This window comes from Tachyglossus aculeatus, chromosome 6 (genome assembly GCF_015852505.1).
Source record: "Tachyglossus aculeatus isolate mTacAcu1 chromosome 6, mTacAcu1.pri, whole genome shotgun sequence".
Classification (NCBI taxonomy): Eukaryota; Metazoa; Chordata; class Mammalia; order Monotremata; family Tachyglossidae; genus Tachyglossus; species Tachyglossus aculeatus.
The window spans coordinates 45,631,624-45,655,887 of record NC_052071.1 but is presented as its reverse complement, the minus strand read 5'-3'; positions in this window follow the sequence as shown (position 1 = coordinate 45,655,887).

The window sequence follows — 24,264 nt, the reverse complement described above, 5'->3', positions numbered from 1 at the left end:
CAGCGAATTTACAATCTAGAATGACTTTGAGTGATGGATTGAATAATAATAATAATAATATTTTTATTCTTCAACCCACATTTGTGATGGTAATTTAGATTCCCACAGAATATTGCCAGGACGAGCTGAAGTTTTTTCTGGGAGATATACATCAGAACTGCATGATGTTTCTTTTCATTTTTGTTCAGTGGAAAAGGATTAGGGTGTGATGTGGACAATTTAGGGAGAAGTTGCTGCCCGTTCTTGACCCGTAACCCACTGGCACCTGCCCAGAAACATGAAGGAACTGATCTGACTCTCAACTTTGTAAGATTGCAACCGCTGCTGGATTGTAAGCATCTAGAGGACAGTGATCTATTATACTCTTCCAAGTGCTCAATCAGTGCTTTTCACAGAGTAAGCACTCAGTCGATCAATGTTATCTTGTGACTTTTACTATCTGCAGAACGTTGCACTAAGTACTTAGGAAAGCATTCATTCAGTCATTCAATCATACTTATTGAGTGCTTACTGTGTGCAAAGCACTGTACTAAGCACTTGAGAGAGTACAATATAACAATTAACAGACACATTCCCTGCCCATAATGAGCTCACGGTCTAGAGGGGGAGACAGACATTGATAAACATACATAAATAAACAAATAAATTACAGATATACACAGATGTGTCATGGAACTGGGAGGAGACAATGCAGAAGGGAGTGGGAGAAGAGAAGAGGAGGGATTAATCAGGGAAGGCTTCTTGGAAGAGATGTGCCTTCAATAAGGCTTTGAAGACGGGGAGAGCAATTGTCTAAGTACACAAGAACAAATATTATTGATTTTTTGATCACAGGGTCTGGGTGAACTGGGTAATCCAGCTTCCACTCCATAGAACTATGTACACTTAAAGATATTATTTAATTCACCCTCAGAAGACCTCTGAACAATTTTCCAAGTGGACAGATGGGAAACCTGAGGCACAAGGTGGTCAATGATAGAGCCAGGAGTAGAAACAGGTCTGCTTCCAGACTCATGGTCCCATCATAGACCACTCTGTCTAAATACTTCCAGCATCTCATAAGTACAGCCTCATAGCCTAGAAAGGTACCCTCTCAGTATCACACCTGGAAAGTCTCCAGTACTCTGGCAGTCTCGGCTGAGGGAAAGAGAGTCAAGCAGAGGCCTATCCATTCCATTCCTAGCTTGGGCAGTGGCTAGTGAGTGGGAGGCAATCTGCTACAGGTCAAGACTCACCTGTCCGGCAGCAGCGGCACGGGAGAGAGTCGAGGGCGGAGACTCGAGTTGACTGCCCGGAAGGAGACAGTGGTAAAACACATCCACATTTTTACCAAAAAAACTCTCTGGATTCACTACCAGAAAGACTGCCGATGGAGGTGGGGCGTTCTGGGAGAGATGCATCCATGGAGTCGCTATGGGTTGGAGACTACTCGACAGCGTAAGACAATACTGGAGAAGTGTCTTTTCATGAAGCAGGCTTGAAAATGGACCCTGATACGAACAACTCTCCACTGCCCTTAAGGCGTTATTCACACTGAGCTCCCCAAATTCACAGCGATGATAAAGGATCAGAGAAGTTTCTGCCACAAGAGGGAGTGGGTAATACGGCATGGGGAGTAGGATTTGAATTTTTTACGAAACTAGATTTTATCCAGTTTTTTTCACACACACCTTCCTCCCCCAGATCCTCCCCAATACCGTGAACTACACTACAAAGTGTTCAATGGGCAGTGGACAAGATTGTGGACGTTGTGAGTCTCTGGAGCTCATCACCAAGAGAAGAGAGTCGAGTCTCCCTAGATTGACAATATTTTAAACGGTATTTGTTAAGCACTTACTATGTGCCAGGCACTGTACTAAGTGCTGAGGTAGATACAAATTAATCAGTTTGGACTTAGTCCCTGTCCCACATGGGGCTCACAGTCTAAATCACCATTTTACGGATGAGGTAACTGAGGCCCAGAGAAGTGAAGTGACTTGCCCAAGGTCACACGGCAGACAAGGGGCAGAGACAGGATTAGAAGCCAGATCCTTCTGAGTCCCAGGCCCGTGCTCTATCCACTAGGCCATGCTGCTTCTCTATATTTCTGAGATGATTTGAATGCTATCCTGCCTGGAGGTGGAGAAATGGAGGAGCTGAGCTTTCAAAATCGTGTTTAGCCTGTTGATTCCATAATTCATATTCCAATGAAAAGAGGAAGGAGTTGGAGAAAGAGCAGTGTGAAGTTTTTAGGTACTTCCTATAGTGTTTTATGCATAGTACGTGCACAAGAAATACCACTGATCGATTGTCTAGAATGGCAAATGAGGGAGATTTTGAAGGGGAGGGAAAAAATATCCCATTTATAACAATTTATAACATCCTTTCATCTGAAATCCTTTCATCTGAAAATACCCTGTTTGGAAAGGATGACTGATTCTTAGTGTCCCCTGGGTTTTGGTGACTAGAATGGTCTATCCTCACACTCTCCTCCTTCCCCACAGAGAGCACCATTGCGAATGCACAGAGCACAGACCTGGGACTCAGAAGTTGAGAAGCAGCATGGTGTAGTGGCTAGAGCAGGGCTGGGAATCAGAAAGTCAGGGCTTGTAATCCCCACTCTGCCACTTGTTTACTGTGTGACCTTGGCAAGTCACTTCAATTCTCTGTGCCTCAGTTCCCTCATCTGTAAAATGGGGACTTGGACTGTGAGCCCCACGTGGGACAGGGACTCCGTCCAACCGAATTTCCTTGTATCCACCCCAGCACTTAGTACAGTGCTTGGCATGTAGGAAGCACTTAAATGTCACTTTTATTATTATTAGTGTCTGGCACATAGTAAGCACTCAACAAATGCCACAATTATTAGTGGTGTTATTATTATTACCACACTGAGGACCTCAGGACTGTGGAGTCTAGGAGAAGAATGAGCTATTTATGGCCATGGATACTCCCAGCTGGTCACTCAGAGCATGTTCCAGCTGTTGGCCGGAACCCAGCACTCTTACCACGCAGCAGAGGGGGCTGATTTATGCCAATTAGTGGGAGGCAGAAAGAGGGTGAAGGTAAAAGGAGGAAGGAAAGAAGAGGGAAGGGTTTTGCTATGCCATTGTGTTAGTACAGTGTCTGCACACAGTTAGTGTTCAATAAATACGAGTGATTGAACTGACATTGTCTATTTAAGTGGTAGGGGAAAAGTTCAAGGAATCTAATTAGTGTTAACTTTAATAAAGTGATCTGCCACTCATTATTCCCTATTCCTAAGTCATGCCCCCACTCAGAAGGCTGGCTACAGTGACAAAAATCTGACTTGTGACCATGGCTGTGGTAAGAGTAAGAACTCTTGGGAAGTTAGTGGTGGCATAGTGCTAATTGGTAACGGGAGGGTGCGTATTACAGCAGCAGTTTTTTAATAGTGTTCCTTAAACTCTTATTATATGTCAGCCACTGTACTAAGTGTTGGGGGAGATATAAATTAATCAGTTTGGACCCAGTCCTTGTCCCACAACGGGCTCACAGTCTTAATCCCTGTTTTACGGATGAGGTAACTGAGGCACAGAGAAGTGAAGTGACTTGCCCAAGGTCACACAGCAGATAAGTGGCAGAGCAGGGGTTAGAATGCAGATCCTTCTGACTCGCAGGCCTATGCTCGTTTCACTAAGCCACAGTGCTCCTCTGCAGCAGTTAAATAAATCAGGACAGTTTACCTGCCAGTTTACCAGAATTCCTAATGCTTTTTCCCTGTCTCTAATAGCCCCTACACAAAGGGCTACTTACTGGCTTCCTGTGGAACAGCTATGGCCGCGATGTTTGGAAATCTATCGTAGCAATAGCAAGCTTCTTGAGGGTAGAGATCACATTTACTTACTCTCGTTTACTCTCCCAAGCTCCTAGTACAGTGCTCTGGAAACAGCACGTGCTTGATAAATACCTACGATTGATGACAGTGGAGATGTTTAGCTTGTTGCCTTTTCCCTCCACTTCGGCTAACTGCTTCTCCTCAACTCCATCTTGAAGATGTTTGTGAGAGTTTATGCGTACGTGTCCTTAAGTGAATTTGTGTGAATGTCTCTATCTCCGGTGAATGCGAATACATGTGTCTGTGTGAGTGTGTGACTGTGTATCTCAGAATAGCTGCGTTCACCTGGTTGAGAATGTGTCTGTTGAACTGATTGAGTGTGCGTGTGGGTTTGTGTGAGGGTGTGTAATTGTCTCGGAATGCAATGTTTTTGAATCCTATTCTCTCTTTTTTTTTGCAGAACAAGTTATGTCCCCAGTGCCTTCTGCGAACAGAGCACCGTCCTAGATACTGTGTGCATAAAGTTCCTGAAGGAAGAACAAGAGAGACACAACCCTCAAGGAGTTCATCTTGTACAGGGAAGACAGGGAAGAAACAAATAAAGTACACTGACCTAAAAACCATGTGACATACATTTAAAAACATATGAAGGGCACTGGAGAAAATAAAACCGCAAAAGATGCAGAGGAAACAAATCTTACTTTCCAAGATCTACAAAAGTGCTCAGGGGTTCACTAGTTCGGAGTGTACCTCAGTCTCAGTCTCGTCTATCTCGCTCACGTCCTGCTTCTGGTCTGGGATGTCCTCTCTCTTCATATCCGACGATGATTCTTCCCCCATTCAAAGCCTTATTGAAGGCATGTCTCCTCCAAGAAGCCTTCCTTGATTAAGCCCTCTTTTCCTTTACTTTCATTCCCTTCTGCATCACCCTGATTTCCTCCTTTTATTCATCTCCCCCCAGCCCTGCAGCACTTATGTACACATCCATAATTTATTTATATCGCTGTCTGTCTCCCCGTCTAGACCAAAAGTTCATGGTGGGCAGGGAATGTGGCTGTTATACTGTTATATTGCACTCTTCTAAGTACTCTGCACAGTGCTCTGCACATAGTAAGCACTCAAAAAATACGATTGATTGATACAGTTGATTGAGTAGTGGAGTTAATCTGAAATACAGAACAGGGACTCTGTCCTATCTGATAAATTTAGGTCTAGCTCTAAGCCTCTCCCTCTCCTTCTCTTCTTGAATCCTACTGGAGTAGAAAATTGTCCCATATTCAATCCTTTGCTCACTTAACTGGAGATAGTGAACCAAAGTCAAGTGGCTTCTTGATATCCCTTCCAGCTCAGTCTCTGATTTGATACCTTTCCTTTTTGCTGTACATTTCTCCTCACCATTCCTGGCCATGTCATCAATCAATCGATCAATGGTACTTTTTGAGCACTTACTGTGTGCAGAGTGCTTAGTTCAGTGCTCAGCATATAGTAAGCGCTTTACACACACCACTCATTTGTCTGAAGTTGGGCTTTCACTAGTGTTTTTCAGGAGGAAGGGGTCTGGATTAATGGCGAGGAGATGAAATAGCCCAGAAAAAGGGAAGACAAGCCCTGTTCATCTCTTGCAAAGGAGGCAGAGGGAGAACTCATTTTAGAAGAGATGGGAAAGAATATAATCCAACAGAAAAGTAGCCAGGAACCCTAAGAAGTAGAGAGGAAGGGTCCTGGACAAGAGTGGGAAGGTGATTCTGGCTTGGATTCCGAGGCGGGGACAGGGAGCGGCAGGAAACTGAGCCAGGGGAAGGGAGGTTGTCTGGGAGAAATGTTGAGGGACACTGGGGCTTTGGATTTGAGACAAGGATTGCAGGAGCTGGACTGTTAGTGTACAAACTCCTGGTCTGTTCTCCTTCATCCAACTGTTTCACTGGCAAACATATTAATGTCTGTCTCCCACTCTGGACTGTAAGCTCTTTATGGGCAGGGAACGTGTCTGCTAATTCTGTTGTATTGTTCTTTCCCAAGTGCTTAGTGCAGTGCTCTCCCATAGTAAATGCTAAATAAATATCACTGATTGATTGATTGATTGATTGGAGGGTGAAATCCTGGCCCAGACTAACCCAATTACAGTGATATATCTGTGGCATAGGGAGTCGGATACCATGGAGACTTCCTTCCATTTGCCTGGTTTCCATATTTTCCTTTCTGGGAGGAAATTCATCCCTTTTAGGGGCCTGCAGTTTCTTTGGCTGGAGGGTTTCTCCAGCTCTTCACTTCCTTTTTTATTGAATCATAAGCTCTCTTCCTGATTCCTTTGTGTCTTTCTCTTCCTCTCCTTCCCCCCGACTCCTATTGGAGTAGAAAAATGTTGTAAGATTTGGGTATTTCCAACACCACATCCACTTCTCCTCATGAGAGAGCAGTGTGACTTAATGGATAGAGCACGGGCCTAGGAGTCAGAAGGACGTGGGTTCTAATCCCAGCACCACCACCTGTCTGCTGTGTGACCTTGGTCCAGTCACAACTTCTCTGGGCCTCAGTTCCCTCATGTATAAAATGGGCATTAAGACTGTGAGCCCCGTGTGGGGCAGGGACTGTGTCCAACCTGATTAGCTTGTTTCTACCCCAATGCTTAAGTGACTGGCACATAGCAAGCATTTGAGTTGGAGATATGATGATAATGATGGCATTTATTAAGCGCTTACTATGTGCAAAGCACTGTTCTAAGCGCTGGGGAGGTTACAAGGTGATCAGGTTGTCCCACGTGGGGTTCACAGTCTTAATCCCCATTTTACAGATGAGGTCACTGAGGCACAGAGAAGTTAAGTGACTTGCCCAAAGTCACACAGCTGACAATTGGCAGAGCCGGGATTTGAACCCATGAACTCTGACTCCAAAGCCCAGGCTCTTTCCACTGAGCCACTCTGCTTCTCTAGCCATATGTTCCCTGCCTGCTAGGAGCTTACAGTCTACGGGGAGAGGCAGGCATTAATATAAATCAATACATTATGGATACGTATGGGTTGAGGGTGGGATGCAAATCCAAATCCAAATAGGAGGGAGTAAGATATAATCCTCATTTTTCAGATGAGGAAACTGAGGCACCAATAAGTTAAATGACTTGCCTAAAGTCACACAGGAGGCAAATGGCAGGGTCAGGATTAGGACCCAGCTCCTCTGATTCCCAGGCTTGTGCTCTTTCCATTAGGCTACCCTGCTTCTCCTCCTGCTGATTGTCATCAGGAGGAGAGCAAGCAGGCACTAGCCAGTGTCTCCTACGTGACTGTGCTAAGGTCTCTCATCCTCACCTTTTCCAGGCCCACTGCCACCTCCCCCTGAGAGTTCATCTGAAGGATTGCATCTACCAACTCTGTTGTACTCTCCTAAGTGTTCAGTAAGGTCAGTGCTCTGCCCACACTGAGTGTTCGATAAATGCCATCGATTATAAGCACTCAATAAATACGATTGATTGATTGATTCTGAGGGGTTCATTCAGGCAATCATATTTACTCATTCATTCATTTAATGGCATTTACTGAGCACTTACTGTGTGAAAAGTAAGTAATAATAACAATATTAATAATACATAATACATTATAATAATATAATATATAATAATATAATAATAATATTATATATGTAATAATATAATAATATTATATATGTAATAATAATAATAATAATTATGGCATTTATTAAGCATTTACTAAGTGCAAAGCACTGTCCTAAGCGCTGGGGAGGTTACAAGGTGATCAGGTTGTCCCACGGGGGGCTCACAGTCTTAATCCCCATTTTACAATTGAGGGAACTGAGGCACAGAGAAGTGAAGTGACTTGCCCAAAGTCACACAGCTGACAATTGGCGGAGCCGGGATTTGAACTCATGACTTCTGACTCCAAAGCCTGGGCTCTTTCCACTGAGCCACGCTGCTTCTCTACTAAGCTCTTGGAAAGTACAATTCGGCAACAAATAGAGCAGCAGCGTGGCTCAGTCGAAAGAGCGTGGGTTTGGGAGTCAGAGCTTGTGGGTTCTAATCCCAGCTCCACCACTTGTCAGCTGTGTGACTTTGGGCAAGTCGCTTAACTTCTCTGTGCTCAGTTTCCTCATCTGTAAAGTGGGATCAAGACAGTGAGCCCCACGTAGGTTAACCTAATTACCTTGTATCTATCCCAGCGTGGCACATAGTAAGTGCTTAACAAATACCATTATTATTGTTATTACTATTAATCCCTACCCAACGGGCTCACAGTCTAGAAGAGGGGAGATGAGTGCTAACTGCATGGAGAACACTGTACCAAGCACTTGGGAGAGTAGAATACATGCAGAGCACTGTACTAAACTCTACAGAGAGTACAATAGAATAATAAAGACACATTCCCTGTAGGAAGGGGTGGGGAAGATGGGGGACTTGAACTGCTTAAGCGCTCTCTCGCTCTCTCCCCATCTCGGACCTTCCACTGTCCTCTACTGGGGTGCAGTGACTCTGATGCTGATGGCGTCTCATGAAGCCAGAGGCCCAGATCTGGCAGACGGCTCATCACTTACTCACCTTCATCAGATGGTTCCCATTTCCCTCCTGCTGACTCACCCCAATCCCTCCCCGCAGCCGGGGGTTTTGTCTGTTCGGGTCACGGTGCTCAATCCGAGAACAACATCTGTCTTCCAGGGGTGCTCGCTTGGGGACGGGAGGAGGTGGCTGGAGTAGGAGGGGGAGGAAGGGCCATGGCGGGGGTGTGTGTGTGGGGGGAAGACAGCTGCTCCTTCCAACCTGTTCCTTTCCTTTCCTGTTTATGATTGTTATTTTAAACAGGGATCTTTCAGACCGATATTGTTTCCTTCCCATCGCTCCCTAGACCTGAGTCACTGCAACCCCTAAGGCGAGAAGTCTGTTTTCTTCAGCGCTCTGGCTATCATGGCAGCCTGTTACCGGGTGAAGTGGGGGAAACAGAGATTTTTTTTAGATGGTATTCGTTAAGCACTTACTACGTGACAGGCACTGTACTAAGGTCTGGGGCAGACGCAAACCAATCAGGCAGCAGACAGTCCCCGTCCCACAAAGGATTCACAGTATTAATCCCCATTTTAATAATAATAATAGTGATGATGCTGATGGCATTTATTAAGCACTTACTGTTCTAAGCTCTGGGGTAGATACACGCTGATCAGGTTGGATACAGTCCCTGTCCCACATGCGGCTCGTGGTCTTAATCCCCATTTGACAGATGAGGTAACTGAGGCACAGAGAGGTGAAGTGCCTTGCCAGAGGGCACACACAGCAGACAGGTGGAGGAAGTAGGATTAATAATAATAAATAATGATGTTGGTATTTGTTAAGCGCTTACTATGTGCCAAGCACTGTTCTAAGCGCTGGGGTAGATACAAGGTAATCAGGTTGTCCCACGTGGGGCTCACAGGCTTCATCCCCATTTTACAGATGAGGGAACTGAGGCCCAGAGAAGTGAAGTGACTTGACCGAAGTCACACAGCTGACAAGTGGCAGAGCCGGGATTTGAACTCACGACCTCTGACTCCAAAGCCCGGGCTCTTTCCACTGAGCCACGCTGCTTCTGTAAAATAGGCACCCAAAGCTGGGTATCTGAGGATGGGGGATTGCCCTAGTTTGGCAAATGAGAAAGGTCAACTACTATACTCTTTCCTCTGTTTCTCCCTGGGTAGTTCTCCAAGCAGAATGGCTTAGTGGAAAGACCACAGGCCTCAGAGTCAGAGGTCATGGGTTCTAATCCCAGCTTTGCCACGTGTCTGCTGCATGCCTTTGGGCAAGTCACTTCACTTCTCTGTGCCTCAGTTACCGCATCTGTCAAATGGGGATCAAGATTGTGAGTCCCATGAGGGACATGGACTGTGTCCAACCTAATTACCTTGTATCTACCCCAGTGCTTAGAACAGTGCTTGGCACAGAGTAAGAGCTTCACAAATACCACAGTGATTATGATTATTAGGGAGAAGTAGAAAAAATTGGGCTTGTGCATGAGGGCAGGGACAGAGGATTAGGGATGCGATTTTTGGATATGGCAATTGGTTCTGGCTCTTTATGGGCAGGGGTCGACAACTTTGTTGTTTTGTTCTCTCCCAACTGCTTAGCTCAGTGCTCTGCACACAGTGAGAACTCAATAAATACGACTGATTGATCAACCCAGTACCTTGACATCTGGCCCTTCAAGGCTATTTGGTTCTCAGCGTGGCTCAATGGTCAGAGCCCGGGCTTGGAAGTCAGAGGTCATGGGTTCAAATCCCAGCTCCGCCACTTGTCAGCTGTGTGACCTTGGGCAAGTCACTTAACTTCTCTGGGCCTCAGTTACCTCATCTGTAAAATGGGGATTAAGACTGTGAGCCCCCTGTGGGACAACCTGATCACCTTGTATCCCCCCCAGTGCTTAGAACAGTGCTTTGCACATAATAAATGCTTAACAAATGCCATTATTATTATTATTATTATTATTATTATTATCTTAGACCCTCTAAATCAATCAATCAGTGGCATTTATGGAATGCTTATGGTGTGCAGAGCACTGTACTAAGCGCTTGAGAGAGTTTGATACAGGAGTGTCATGAGGCACACTCTCCCACCTCCAGCTATTTACTCATGCTGTTCTACCTGGCCGAAACTCCCTCCCCCTCCAAATCTGTCAGACCACAGTTTTCCCCATCTTGAAAACCCTCCTGAAAAAGTCTCACCTCCTTCCGAAAGCCTTCCTCGATTCATTTCCAAAACCCATGTCACGTCAACCTATCTTCCATTCTTAGTATTTACATATTTAGATCCCTATAATTTATCGATATTTGTATACTTGCCTATTTATTCTGCTATTCAATCCTAACGTATTCACACTACTGCCCATCTCTAAACTGTAAATTTGTTATGGGCAGGGAACGTATCTGTTAATTCTGTTAGATTGTACTCTCCCAAGTGTACACAATAAGCACTCAATAAATATGATTGATTGATTACATATCCATGTTCTTCCCCCTGCATCCACTATTGGTAAATCATCTATGTCACCCTGCCTTCCCCATTACAATGTATGTTTTGCTTCTTGATGTGGGTGGGAAACATATACAATGATTCTGCTATTTTGCACTCTCCCAAGTGCTTAGTACAGTGCTCTGAAATACCATTGATTATGATGATGGTATTGTAGTCTCCCAAATGCTAGTACAGTGCCCTGAACTCAGCAGATGCTCAATAGATACCATTGATTGATTGACTGATTGACTATTCAAGGTCATTATGAGGCAGGTTGGGAACGGTATTTAGACCAGGATTGCATCTGCAAAAGTTCCCATCCAAGACCGTTTAGTTTTAATGGTATTTGTTAAGTGCTTATTACGTGCCAAGCACTGTACTAAACTGTAAACACCACCCAGATGGGCTGACTGCAGCTTTTCTTGCCGAGGGCTCCATGAGAATCCCTTAAAACCCCAATTAGTGATGTTCTGGAAAAGGAAGGGACCTTACTCCTTTTTTTATAGTATTTGTTAAGTGCTTGCACTGTGCCAGTCACTGTACTAAGCACTGGGGTAACTGCAAGCTAATGTGGGTGGATACATTCCGTGTCCACATGGGGTTCACAATCTTAATCCCCATTTTACAGATGAGGGAACCGAGTTCCAGAGAAGTGAAGTGACTTGTCCAAGGTCACAAGGCAGATAAGTGGGGGAGCTAGGATTAGAACTCAGGTCCTCCATCTCTCAGGGCTGTATGCTAGCCACTAGATCAGGCGGCTACTACGGCCCCCTGGGTACAATACCTTCCCTCTGCATCTCTCACCCACCGCTGTTTTGTCATGAAACTCATCATCATCATCAATCGTTATTTATTGAGCGCTTACTGTGTGCAGAGCACTGTACTAAGCGCTTGGAAAGTACAAGTTGGCAACATATAGAGATGGTCCTTACCCAACAGTGGGCTCACAGTCTAAAAGGGGGAGACAGAGAACAAAATGAAACATACTAACAAATTAAAATAAGTAGAAACTCCATTCCAGCCCCTTCTGAGGACACTTTCTACCACTACCTGGTGGAGAAAACCAGGATAATGGCTTTACCCATTGGATTTACCATATGGCCCCATTGAACCACTGGTCTTTTGATTTGGTTTGAGGCTGATAGAGTTAATTATCCTTACAGCCTCTTGCCATAAATCTATCTCTGATTAATATCACCTGTTCTCCAATCTTCCAGCACCAGGACCCAATTTTTCTGTATCAGCTCATTAAGTGAATTAAGGCACACACACACACACACACACACACACACACACAAATATGTATATTCATTCACTCATTCAATCGTATTGATTGAGTGCTTACTGTGTGCAGAGCACTGTACTAAGTGCTTGGGAAGCATATATATATATGTATACATATATACAGGTATATCAGGTATGGTTGCCTTGGAATACTTGAAATACTCCCAGCTGGCCTGGGAAAATACCCTCTTCTTCCCTCTCAGGCCCAAGAGAGAACAAGGCGCAGGGCTGGGAAATCTGTCTGTCTCAATCTGTCCCATTTTAACCATTCAGCATGGCCTCAGACTCCGCTCTCAGCCTCGGTTATTTCATTCGTTTAATCATATTTATTGAGCACTTACTGTGTGCAAAGCACTGTACATGAATACAAAAACACACACATATTTCCTCCTCCATCTGACTATAAGCTTCAGGAAGGCCTGGACACTGTCCGTTCTTTAATTTGGACTCTAAGTGCTTAGGACAGTGCTTTATTCCCCATGGAAGTGAAATATAGGCTTTCTGTCTGGACTGTCCTCAGTGCACCTGAGGACATGGTGTGGTCAAGAGCAAAGTTCATGGGCTGTGAGTGAGGGGGGCCTTAGTTGTTGTCTGACCTCTGCCATCAGCTTGCTGTGTGACCTCTGACTTGTCACTTAAATCACCCCCCACCCCCAGTTCCTTGGTTTTTTGCTTCCCCTTTGTGACAGATAATTGATGTGCAAGTGGAAAGAGCATGTACCTGGATGTCAGAGGATCTGGATTCTAATCCAGGTCCCGCCTACTTCTCTGCTTTGTGAACTTGGGCACGTCATTTAACTTCTCTGGGCTTTGGTTCCCTCATCTGTAAAAACGGGATTAAGACTGGGAACCCCATGTGGGACATGGACTGTGTCCAACCTGATTAGCTTGTGTCCACTCCAGTGTTTAGAACAGTGCTTGGCACATAGTAAGCACTTAGATGCCATAAAAAAAAATGTTCAGAAAGCTCAGAGAACTGCCATGGACTTACTATGGGACATTTCTGAATTCCATCAAAGATGAAGAGTGCAGAAGAAATGTTAAGGCCCAGAGAATCTGGTTATGTTGAGCAGAATAGGAACAACATAATAATGGTTATGAGATTACCTTAGATATGTATAGCACATTTATTCCCCCAAATAGCATCAGTATTTACCGTCATCATCATCACTGGTATTTATTAAGTGCCTACTGTGCACACTGTTGTAAGTGGTGGGGAGACTACAGTACAATAGAGTAGGTAGACACCCTCCCTGCCCACGAAGAGCTTGGTGTCTAGAGCATTTGTCCAGCATTTGCCCAGAAAATGTATATTCATTCATTCATTCAATCGTATTTATTGAGCGCTTGCTGTGTGCATTTCCTCTGTCCTCCAATGCCTAAGACAAATCCAGGTCTCTCTCAAGGGCTCAGGGAACTCCGGACGTTATTTCCATCCACTTTCAGAAGCTCCTTGAGAGAGATGGGAGGATGCCCCAAATTATTCCCAAGTGACTGGTGGATAGACTAAATACTAACCTTCTCACTACACTTTGATCTTGTCTTTGTCTCCACTGACCACTCACCCACATCTTACCTCTGGCCTGCAATGCCCTCCCTCCTCACATCAGACAGATAATTGCTCTCCCCCATTTCAAAACCTTATCGAAGGCACATCTTCTCCAAGAAGCCTTCCCTGACTAAGGCCTCCTCTCCTCTTCTCCCACTCCCTTCTGCGCCACTCTTACAAGTTCCTTCCCTCCCAACTCCACACCACATATCTATATATCTGTAATGAATTTTTAAAATTTATCTATTTATTTCAATGTCTGTCTCCCCCTCTAGACTGTGAGCTTGTTATGGTCAGGAATGTGTCTTTTTGTTGTTATGCTGTATTCTCCCAAACACCTAGTACAGTGCTTTGCACACAGTAAGCGCTCAATAAATATGATTAAACGGATGAAATAACCGAGGCTGAGAGCGGAGTTTGAGGCCATGCTGAATGGCTAAAATGGGGCAGATTGAGACAGACAGATTTTCCAGCCCTTCGCCTTGTTCTCTCTTGGGCCAGACAGGGAAGAAGAGGGGATTTTCCCAGGCCAGCTGGGAGTATTTTAAGGACTCAGAGGGCTGAGTGTTTTCCAAACTCGAAAGAGATCTAAAATGGAAAAACCAAGTTTCCCTCTCTCCTCAGAGAGCGCACTCAAAACATACGGTTCTAACCAAAGACCTTGAAAAATAAATTATTGATGACTACCCAAGCACTATGCAATATCTTCAAAACCCAACATTAGCAAAAGGAAGAAATTACAGAAATGTTTTAGCTTTGCCAGCCAGCACTTCCTGCCCTCTGAAGAGGGTCCCAGGCGGCAAAATCTCCTAGGCTAAAGAGTGGCGGGCCAAGGCCTATCTGGTTTGGATATGCCACTGGCAAGGAGTGAGTCTTTTGGTCAATCATTTCACATTGCCTCAGTTTTCCTCTCAGTCAAATGAGAAGAAGCAAAATGCCTCTACTCACAGGGATAGGGGTCAAATCTGGGAAGCAGTCTGGCCTAGTGAATAGAGCACAGACGTGGGAGTTAGAAGGATCTGGGTTCTAATCCCTGCTCTGCCGTTTGTGTGTGACCTTGGGCAAGTTACTTTACTTCTCTGGGCTCAGTTACCTTGTCTGTAAAATGGGGATGAAGACTATGAGCCCCATGTGGGACAGGGACTGTGTCCAACCTGACTACTTTGTATCTACCCCAGTGCTTAGAACAGTGCTTGGCACGTAGTAAGAGCTCTACAAATCCTGTTATTTTATTATTATTATTATTAATGATCTAGGTTCCAATCCCACCTTTGCCACTTGTCTGCTGTGTGACCTTGGGCAAGTTACTTCACTTCTCTGGGCCTCAGTTACCTCATCTGTAAAATGGGGATGAAGACTATGAGCCCCAGGTAGGATAGGGACTGTAGCCAACCCGATTGCTTATATCCACTCTACCACTTAGTATAGTGCCTGGCACATAGTAAGTGCTTAACAAATACCATTATCATTATTATTATTGGCAGCAGTAGGAGGAGTAATAGTATTAAGGGGCTTGAGGATCTCAGATGGTAGGGGCTGGGGCATGATGGAAATCTGGAGATAAGGTTTTCCTTTCCAGATATGCAATAAGGCTTCAGGTGCAGCTTGGGAAGGGGAAGTGGTAAAGCCCAGGGGATGCGTTTTGGAAAATGGATCACAAGTATCGCACAGGCTGGGTGTGTCACACCCAGGAGAAGCTGGGCGGCCTGACAGAGAGAAGCCTGGATTTAGAGTCAGAAGACCTGGATGCTATTCCTTCCTCTGTTTCCTTTACTGAGGGCTTACGTGTGCTGGTTTCCTGGAATTGAAGCTCTCTGCCTGGTGCCCGGACAAACTTCCCACCGGAATGCCAGGGAACCAGCTGTGGACACAGCCTAAGTGCTGGTCTCAGCCTTCTGGCTCCTGCTTTCAATTTCTAATTTTCTCGTTCCATCACACACAAACGTGGGGTATCCCAGAGAACTCGGGCATCTTGTGTGGGGGTGAAAGGTGAGAGATGAGAGAGGGCTATTTTCCTCACTTCTTTCTAACTCTCCTTTCATAAGAGCCTGTGGACTAAAGGTGGCCATTAACGGAAAACACTGGGGAACTCAGATCCACCACTTGTCTTGCTGTGTGACCTCGGTCAAGTCACTTAACTTCTCTGTGCCTCAGTTACCACATCTGTAAAATGGAGATGAAAACTTTGAGCCCTACTTGGGACATGGACATGTCCAACCTGATTAGCTTGTCTCATCCTCAGGGCTTAGTATGGCGCCTAGCACCTCATCTGGGCTTTGGTGTCTTTATCTGTAAAACTAATATACCTATTTTCTAGCTATTAATAGATGTATCCCCACAGACTAATAAACCTTCCTGCAAGTTAGAGTCAGTGCTAGGTAAATGAAATAAATTACAGAAGTGGAAACTATTTAGTCAGTTATTGCACTCTCCCACAGTAAGCACTCAATAAATACGACTGAATGAATGAATAATATGAATTAGTTTAACACCTTTTATGGGGTTTGTTTCCTTAATAATAATTATGGTATTTGTTAGGCACTTACTATGTGCCAAGCATTATACTAAACGCTGGTAGAGAAGCATGGCAATCAAGTGGGACACGGTACCCGACCCACATGGGCTCACATGGGGAAGGGAGAACAGATATTTGAATCCCCTTTTTACCAATGAGGAAGCTGTGATGCAGACAAGTGATGTGGCAGAGCTGGGATTAGAACCCAGGTCCTCTGATTCCCAGGACTGAGCTGTTTTCATACTTCTCTTGCTAATAAGCAACTTCCTTTGCTGAGTAAAGCACTGGAGCCGAAAGACTTGGGACCCACTTGAAGAGGCCAGTTTATGTCAGATGAAAGGGTTTCTGGGAAAGACTCTAGGAAAAAACAAATTGAATCTGAGAGATGCAGTGAGGATCTGAGGCCCACCTCCCTAGGATTCAGTGAGCTCTGGGTTTTCATCCTTGCTTTTCCCCTAATGGTGGTGGCCTAGGATTTTCCAGAAGGCAACTTTGGCCAATCTGCCCATGACATCCCAGAATTCTACTGATCACAAGGAATGTGATCACAAGGAATCACAAGGAAAAGTCGAATTCCATCCTGTCCCTCCCTTTTTGCTGTCATGGGAGATAGCCCGGACAACAACCCTTTGGTCAAAATGGGGCTAGCTACCACAGTGAAGCCCCTCTCAAGGTCACACCTGGAGAGTTTCCAGCACTCTACCAGTCTTGACTATGTGAGGAAGAGTGCAGCAGAGGCATATTCATTCCATTCCTATCTTGGGAGTGGAAGGCAATCTGCTATAAGTCAAAACTCACCTATGCTGGGCAGCAGCGTCCTGGGAAAGAGTCAAGGGCAGACACTCGAATTTACTGCGTTAAAGGAGGCAACGGTAAACCACTTCTGTATTTTTACCAGGAGAACTCTATGGATCCACTACCAGAATGATGTTAGATGGCGGTGAGGCGTTCTGGGAGAGATATCTCCATGGCGTCGCTACACTAGACAGCACAAGACAAGACCACAGTGAAGGCTAAGGTAACCCAAACAACTCCCAGCACAACAATTCCCCAAAGCCTACTCCTTGGGTTCTGCCCATTGCCTTATTAATTATTATTATTATTTTGCTTCCACAGATTAGAAGACAGTGAAAGTAGGTTGGCCTAGCTGAAAGACTATAGATTAATGGAAAAGAACACAGACCTGGGAGCCATTCATTCAGTCGTATTTATAGAGTGCTTACTGTGTGCAAAGTACTGTACTAAGTGCTTGGGAGAGTACAATATAACAACATAGACACATTCCTGCCCACCATGAGCTCACAGTCCAGAGGACCTCTCCCAAATACAGGGTCTGCTGAAACCCCCTAAGTTAATATCCTTTCTAAGGCTCCTCTGGATTTGACTAGAGAAGCAACGTGGCCTAGAGGATAAAGCATGGGCCTTGAACTCAGAAAGATCTGATCCAAGAGGACCTGGGTTCTAATCCTGGCTCTGCCACTTTCCTCCTGAGTGACCTTAGGCAAGTCATTTAACTTAACTGTGCCTCCGTTTCCTCGTATGTCAAATGTGGATTAAATACCTGCCCTCCCTCCTAGTTAGCCATGAGCCCCATTTGGGAGAGAAACTGTGTCCATCAACCTCAGCATCATTTTTTTTAATGGTATTTGTTGGTTCATTCAATTCATTCAATCGTATTTATGGAGCACTTACTGTGTGCGAGCACTATACTAAAAACTTGGAATAATAATGATGGCATTTGTTAAGCACTTACTATGTGCAAAGCACTGTTCTAAGCACTGGGGAGGATACAAAGTCATCAGGTTGTCCCATGTGGGGCTTACAGTCTTAATCCCCATTTTACAGATGAGGTAACTGAGGGACGGAGAAGTTAAGTGACTTGCCCAAAGTCACACAGCTGACAAGCGGCAGAGCCGGATTTTGAACCCATAACCTTTGACTCCCAAGCCCGTGCTCTTTCCACTGAGCCATGCTACTTAATATAACAATAAACAGACAAATTCCCTACCCACAATGAGCTTATAGTTATGCACTGAACCAAGCACTGGGGTAGATACCACATAATCAGGTTGGACACAGTCCATGTCCCACATAAGCCTCACAATCTGAGTAGGAGGGAGAACAGGTATTTAATTCCCACTTTACAGATAAGGAAACTGAGGCACAGAGAAGTTCAATGACTTGTCCCAGGTCACACAGCAGACAAGTGGTGGAGCTGGGTTTAGAGCCCAGGCCTGAGCTCTTTTTACCTAACCATGCTGCTTCTGTATTTACCTTTGTGCTTAGCACATAGAAAACGTTTAGTAAATACCACAATGATCCTTCTTAGAGTAAGATTCTCTATGAACCTGAAGCTTTTAGTAAAGTGTATTGCACTCGGTAAACACTCAATAGATGCAATTGAACTGAATGAATCAATCAATCAATCGCATTTATTGAGCACTTACTGTGTGCAGAGCACTGTACTAAGTGCTTGAATGAAGAGCATAGCATAGTGGATAGAGCACAGGCCTGTGAGTCCAAAGGTCACGGCTTCTAACCCCGGCTCTGCTTCATGTCTGCTGTGTGACCTTGGGAAAGTCATTTCACTTCTCTGTGCCTCAGTTACCTCATCTGTAAAATGAGGATTGAGACCGTGAGCCCCAGGTGGGACAGGGATTGCGTCCCACCTGATTTGCTGGTATCCACCCCAGCACTTAGTTTCGGTGCTTGGCACATAGTAAGCACTTAATAATAATCATCATAGTTATTATTATTATGGTATTTGTTAATAATAATGATGGTATTTGTTAAGCACTTACTAGGCGTCAAGCACTGTTCTAAGTGCTGAGGTAGATACAAGATTATCAGGTTCCCCCACGTGGTGCTCACAGTCTTAATCCCTATTTTACAGATGAGATAACCGAGGCACAGAGCAGTTAAGCGACATGCCCAAAGTCACACAGCTGACAAGGGGGCAGAGCAGGGATTAGAACCCATGACTTCTGACTTCCAAGCCCGTGCTCTTTCCACTAACCCATCTTTGTGCCAGGCACTGTTCTAAGCGCTTGGGGTGGATACAAGCAGATTGGGTCGGACACAGTCCCCGTCCCACGTGGGGCTCACAGTCTCAATCCCCATTTTACAGCTGAAGTAAATGAGGCCCAGAGAAGTAAAGTGACTTGCCCAAGGTCACACAGCAGACAAGTGGTGGAGTCAGGATTAGAACCTGTGACCTTCCGATTCCCAGGTTCGTGCTCTATCCACTTATGATGCTTCTGCTTAACAAATACCATTTGCTGGGGAAGCAGCATGGCTCAGTGGAAAGAGCACGGGCTTTGGAGTCAGAGGTCATGGGGTCGAATTCCGGCTCCGCCACTTGTCAGCTGTGGGACCTTGGGCAAGCCACTTAACTTCTCTGTGTCTCAGTTACCTCATCTGTAAAATGGGATTAAGACTGTGAGCCCCATGTGGGACAACCTGATCACCTTGTATCCCCCCAGAGCTTAGAACAGTGCTTGGCACATAGTAAGTGCTTAATAAATGCTATTATTATTATTATTATTATGAGGGAAAAGAGACGGATATGCCACTGCAGGGTCCGAGGAGTGGGCCAGATGTGGAGGGACAGACTGCCAAGGCTCTCTGCCATCGGAGCCTGGTGAGTCCTCACGTTCACAGGTCACGTCCCACCCCGTACCAGCCGGGACTCTCCTTGGGCCGCTGGGCCCCTACGTGCTGCAGGAAGCGGTGTGACTGATGCGGGAGATAGAATCTTCCCTGGAAAGCAGGAGGGAGGAGCGGGCCCCACACAATGGCAAGGGAAGTTGGGATGAGGGAGGGGACCATTTCTGAGATGAGATTTTGGCTCATTAATGATGCCAGAGTAGGATGTGTGAGGGTGGAGGCCAATCCATCAATCAACAGTATTTAGTTTGGCCTAGCCTAAAGAGCCCAGACCTGGGATTTAGGAGACCTGATTGCCAGTCTCGGCTCTGCCCCTTGCTAGCTTGCTTGCTCAACAAATCATCATCATCATCAATCGTATTTATTGAGCGCTTACTGTGTGCAGAGCACTGTACTAAGCGCTTGGGAAGTACAGATTGGCAACATATAGAGACGGTCCCTACCCAACAGTGGGCTCACAGTCTAAAAGGGGGCTCGTGACTGACTGATGGATTGACTGGCATATAGTAAGCACCTAACGAAGCATCATGGCGGACTGGATAGAGCAAGAGCCTGGGAGTTAGAGGACTTGGATTTTGATCCCGGCTCTGCCACTTGTCGGCTGTGTGACCTTGGGCAGCTGTTCTCTGTGCCTCAGTTCCCTCGTCTGTAAAATGGGGATTAAGACCGTAAGCCCCGTGTGGGACATGGACCGTGTCCAAACTGATTTACTGGTATCTGCCCCAGCACTTAGTGCAGTGACTGGCACATAGTAAGGGCTTAATAAGTACCACAGTCGTTATTATTATTATTATTTTTAATTCCAGTTTCCTGTGGGCAGTTACCCAGCCGTGTGCTTGCCTAATGTAACTATAGCTCTCTCTCCCTGGCCTGTGGTTCTCCCACCTAACCCCAGACTGAGCCCCTTCCTTCCTCTCCCCCTCGTCCCCCTCTCCATCCCCCCATCTTACCTCCTTCCCTTCCCCACATCACCTGTATATATGTTTGTACATATTTATTACTCTATTTATTTATTTATTTATTACTTGCACATATCTATTCTATTTATTTTATTTTGTTGGTATGTTTGGCTTTGTTCTCTGTCTCCCCCTTTTAGATTGTGAGCCCACTGTTGTGTAGGGACTGTCTCTATATGTTGCCAATTTGTACTTCCCAAGCGCTTAGTACAGTTCTCTGCACATAGTAAGCGCTCAATAGATACAATTGATGATGGGGACCGACTTGGGTGTGGCTGATTCATTCAGTTGTGTTTATTGAGAGCTTACTGCATGGAGACCACTGTATACTAAGCACTTGGGAGAGTACAATCCAGTCGGACATATTCCCTGCCCACTGTGAGTTTACAGTCCAGAGGGAGGGAGGGAGACATTGTTGTTGTCTTAAGCTATCAAGTCATGTCCAAACCATAGCGATGCCATGGACATATCTCTCCCAGAATGCCCCACCTTCACTTGCAATCATTCTGGTAGTGGTTCCAGAGAGTTTTCTTGGTAAAAATATAGAAGCAGTTTACCATTGCCTCCTTCCGCGCAGTAAACTCGAGTCTCCACCCTCAATTCTCTGCCATGCCGCTGCTGCCCAGCACAAGTGAGTTTTGACTTGTAGCAGATTGCTTTCCACTCACTAGCCCAAGCTAGGAATAGAACAGATATAATAATAATAATGATGGCATTTATTAAGCACATACTATGTGCAAAGCACTGTTCTAAGTGCCGGGGAGGTTACAAAGTGATCAGGTTGTCCCGGGGTGGGGGTGGGGGCTCACAGTCTTAATCCCCATTTACAGATGAGGTAACTGAGGCACAGAGAAGTTAAGTCACTTGCCCAAGGTCACACAGCTGACAACTGGCAGAATGGGGATTTGAACCCATGGCCTCTGCCTCTAAAACCCATACTTTTTCTACTGAGCCACGCTGCCTCTGCTTGATTCTCCCTCCCATAGTCGAGACTGGTAGAGTACTGGAAACTGAGAGGTGAGACAGACATTACTATAAATAAATTAAAGGGAAGCAGAAAGATTGGCAGGAAGGCAATAACTGGCCTGCTAAGCACTCACTACTACTACTACTAATAGTGGTATTTGTTAAGAGCTTACTATGTACCAGGCACTGTATTAAGCACAGGGGTGGATACAAGATAATCCAGTTGGACACAGTCCCTGTTCCATGTGGGGGTCAGGGTCTTAATGCCCATTTTACATTCATTCATTCAATCAATCGTATTTATTGAACGTATTTATTGAGTGCAAAGCACTGTACTTAGCACTTGGGAAAGTACAATAGAACAATAAACAGATACATTAATAGTAATATAATAGCAATGGCATTTATTAAGTGCTTACTATGTGTAAAGCACTGTTCTAAGCATTGGGAAGGTTACAAGGTGATCAGGTTGTCCCACAGGGGCTCACAGTCTTAATCCCCATTTTACAGATGAGGTAACTGAGGCTCAGAGAAGTGAAGTGACTTGCCCAAAGTCACACAGCTGACAATTAGTGGAGCCAGGATTTGAGCCCATGACCTCCGACTCCAAAGCCCGGGCTCTTTCCACAGAGCCACGCTGCTTCCCATTCCCTGCCCACAACAAGTTCACAGTCTAGAGGGGAGGCAGCCATGAATATACATAAATAAATAATTTATAGATGATTTACAGATGAAGTACCTGAGTCACAGATAAGTGAAGTGACTTTCCCAAGGTCGCAGAGCAGGCAAGTGGCGGAGCCGGGATTAGAACCCAGGTCCTTCTGATTTCTAGGGCCGTGCCCTCTCCACTAGACCTTCAAACGGATCTGAATGAAGAGATTTCCCCTGGGAGTGGACGGATGTTGCCCGGAGAACTTTTTCCAACAGCCCTGGCTGTAATAGCCAGGTGCTCTTTTCAGAGCTGCTCGGCTTTCATCTTTCGCTTTGGCTTCCTCTGCGGGAATTTGATCTCCAGGGGACCTGGAAAATTTGGCTCAACAAGTAGATCAGAGACTGACTGTTTGTACTTGGAGTGTGGGGGGAGGATGGTCAGCCCCACTCAATCAATCAATCAATCAATCAATTGTATTTACTGAGTGCTTACTGTGTGCAGAGTGCTGTACTAAGCACTTGGGAGAGTACAGTAGAGAAGCAGTGTGGCTCAGTGGAAAGAGCCCGGGCTTTGGAGTCAGTGGTCATGGGTTCAAATGCCGCTCTGCCATTTACCAGCTGTGTGACTTTGGGCAAGTCACTTAACTTCTCTGCGCCTCAGTTCCCTCATCTGTAAAATGGGGATTGACTGTGAGCCCCCCGTGGGACAACCTGATCACCTTGTAACCTCCCCAGCACTTAGAACAGTGCTTTGCACATAGTAAGCGCTTAATAAATGCCATTATTATTATTATTGCAGTAGAACAGACAGACTCCCTGCCCACAATTACAGCACTGGGGAGATGTCAACTAAGCTGTTAGCTGGGGTGAAAGGATTTTGAGGTTATCCCAGGGACGGCCCCTGCTGCTATCAATCAATCAATCAATCAATCAATTGCAATTGGATTTGTGACCCTTGAACATTTCATATTTGCCCCACCTCCAACCCTGCAACACTTAAAATAATAATAATAATAATGGTATTTTTAAGCACTTACTATGTGCCAAGCACTGTTGTAAGTACTGGGGGAGATACAGGGTAATCAGGTTGTCCCACATGGGGCTCACAGTCTTAATCCCCATTTTACAGATGAGGTAACTGAGGCACAGAGAAGTGAAGTGACTTGCCCAAAATCACACAGCAGACAAGTGGTGGAGCCAGGATTAGAACCCATGACCTCTGACTCCCAAGCCTGGGTTCTTGCCACTAAGCTAAACTTATGTATCTATTTTTAAACTATACATTATAAATTGTTTACTTACATTAATGTCTGTCTCCTCTTCCAGTTTGTACGCTTGTTATGGGAAAGGAATGAGTTCACTAATTCTGTTGTATTGTACTCTTCCAAGTGCTTAGTATAGTGCTCTGCACATAGTAAGTGCTCAATAAATACCAGTGATCGATGGATATATTTTTTGAGTGCTTACTGTGTGCAGAGTGTAGCAGATGGCTCAGTGAAAAGAGCACAGGCTTTGGAGTCAGAGGTCATGGGTTCAAATTCAGGTTCTGGCACATGTCTGCTGTGTGACCTTGGGCACGTCACTTAACTTCTCTGAGCCTCAGTTCCCTCATCTGTAAAACGGGGATTAAGACTGTGAGCCCCACATGGGACAACCTGCTCACCTTGTACCCTCCCCAGCGCTTAGAACAGTGCTTTGCACATAGTAAGCGCTTAACAAATGCCATTATTATTATTATTATATAGCACAGACCTGGGAGTAAGAAAGTCATGAGTTCTAATTCCGCCTCTGCCACTTGTCTGCTGTGTGACCTTGGGCAAGTCACTTCACTTTTCTGTGCCTCAGTTCCCTCAGCTGTAAAATGGGATTGAGACTGTGAGCCCCACAGGGAACAGGGACTGTGTCCAACCCGATTTGCTT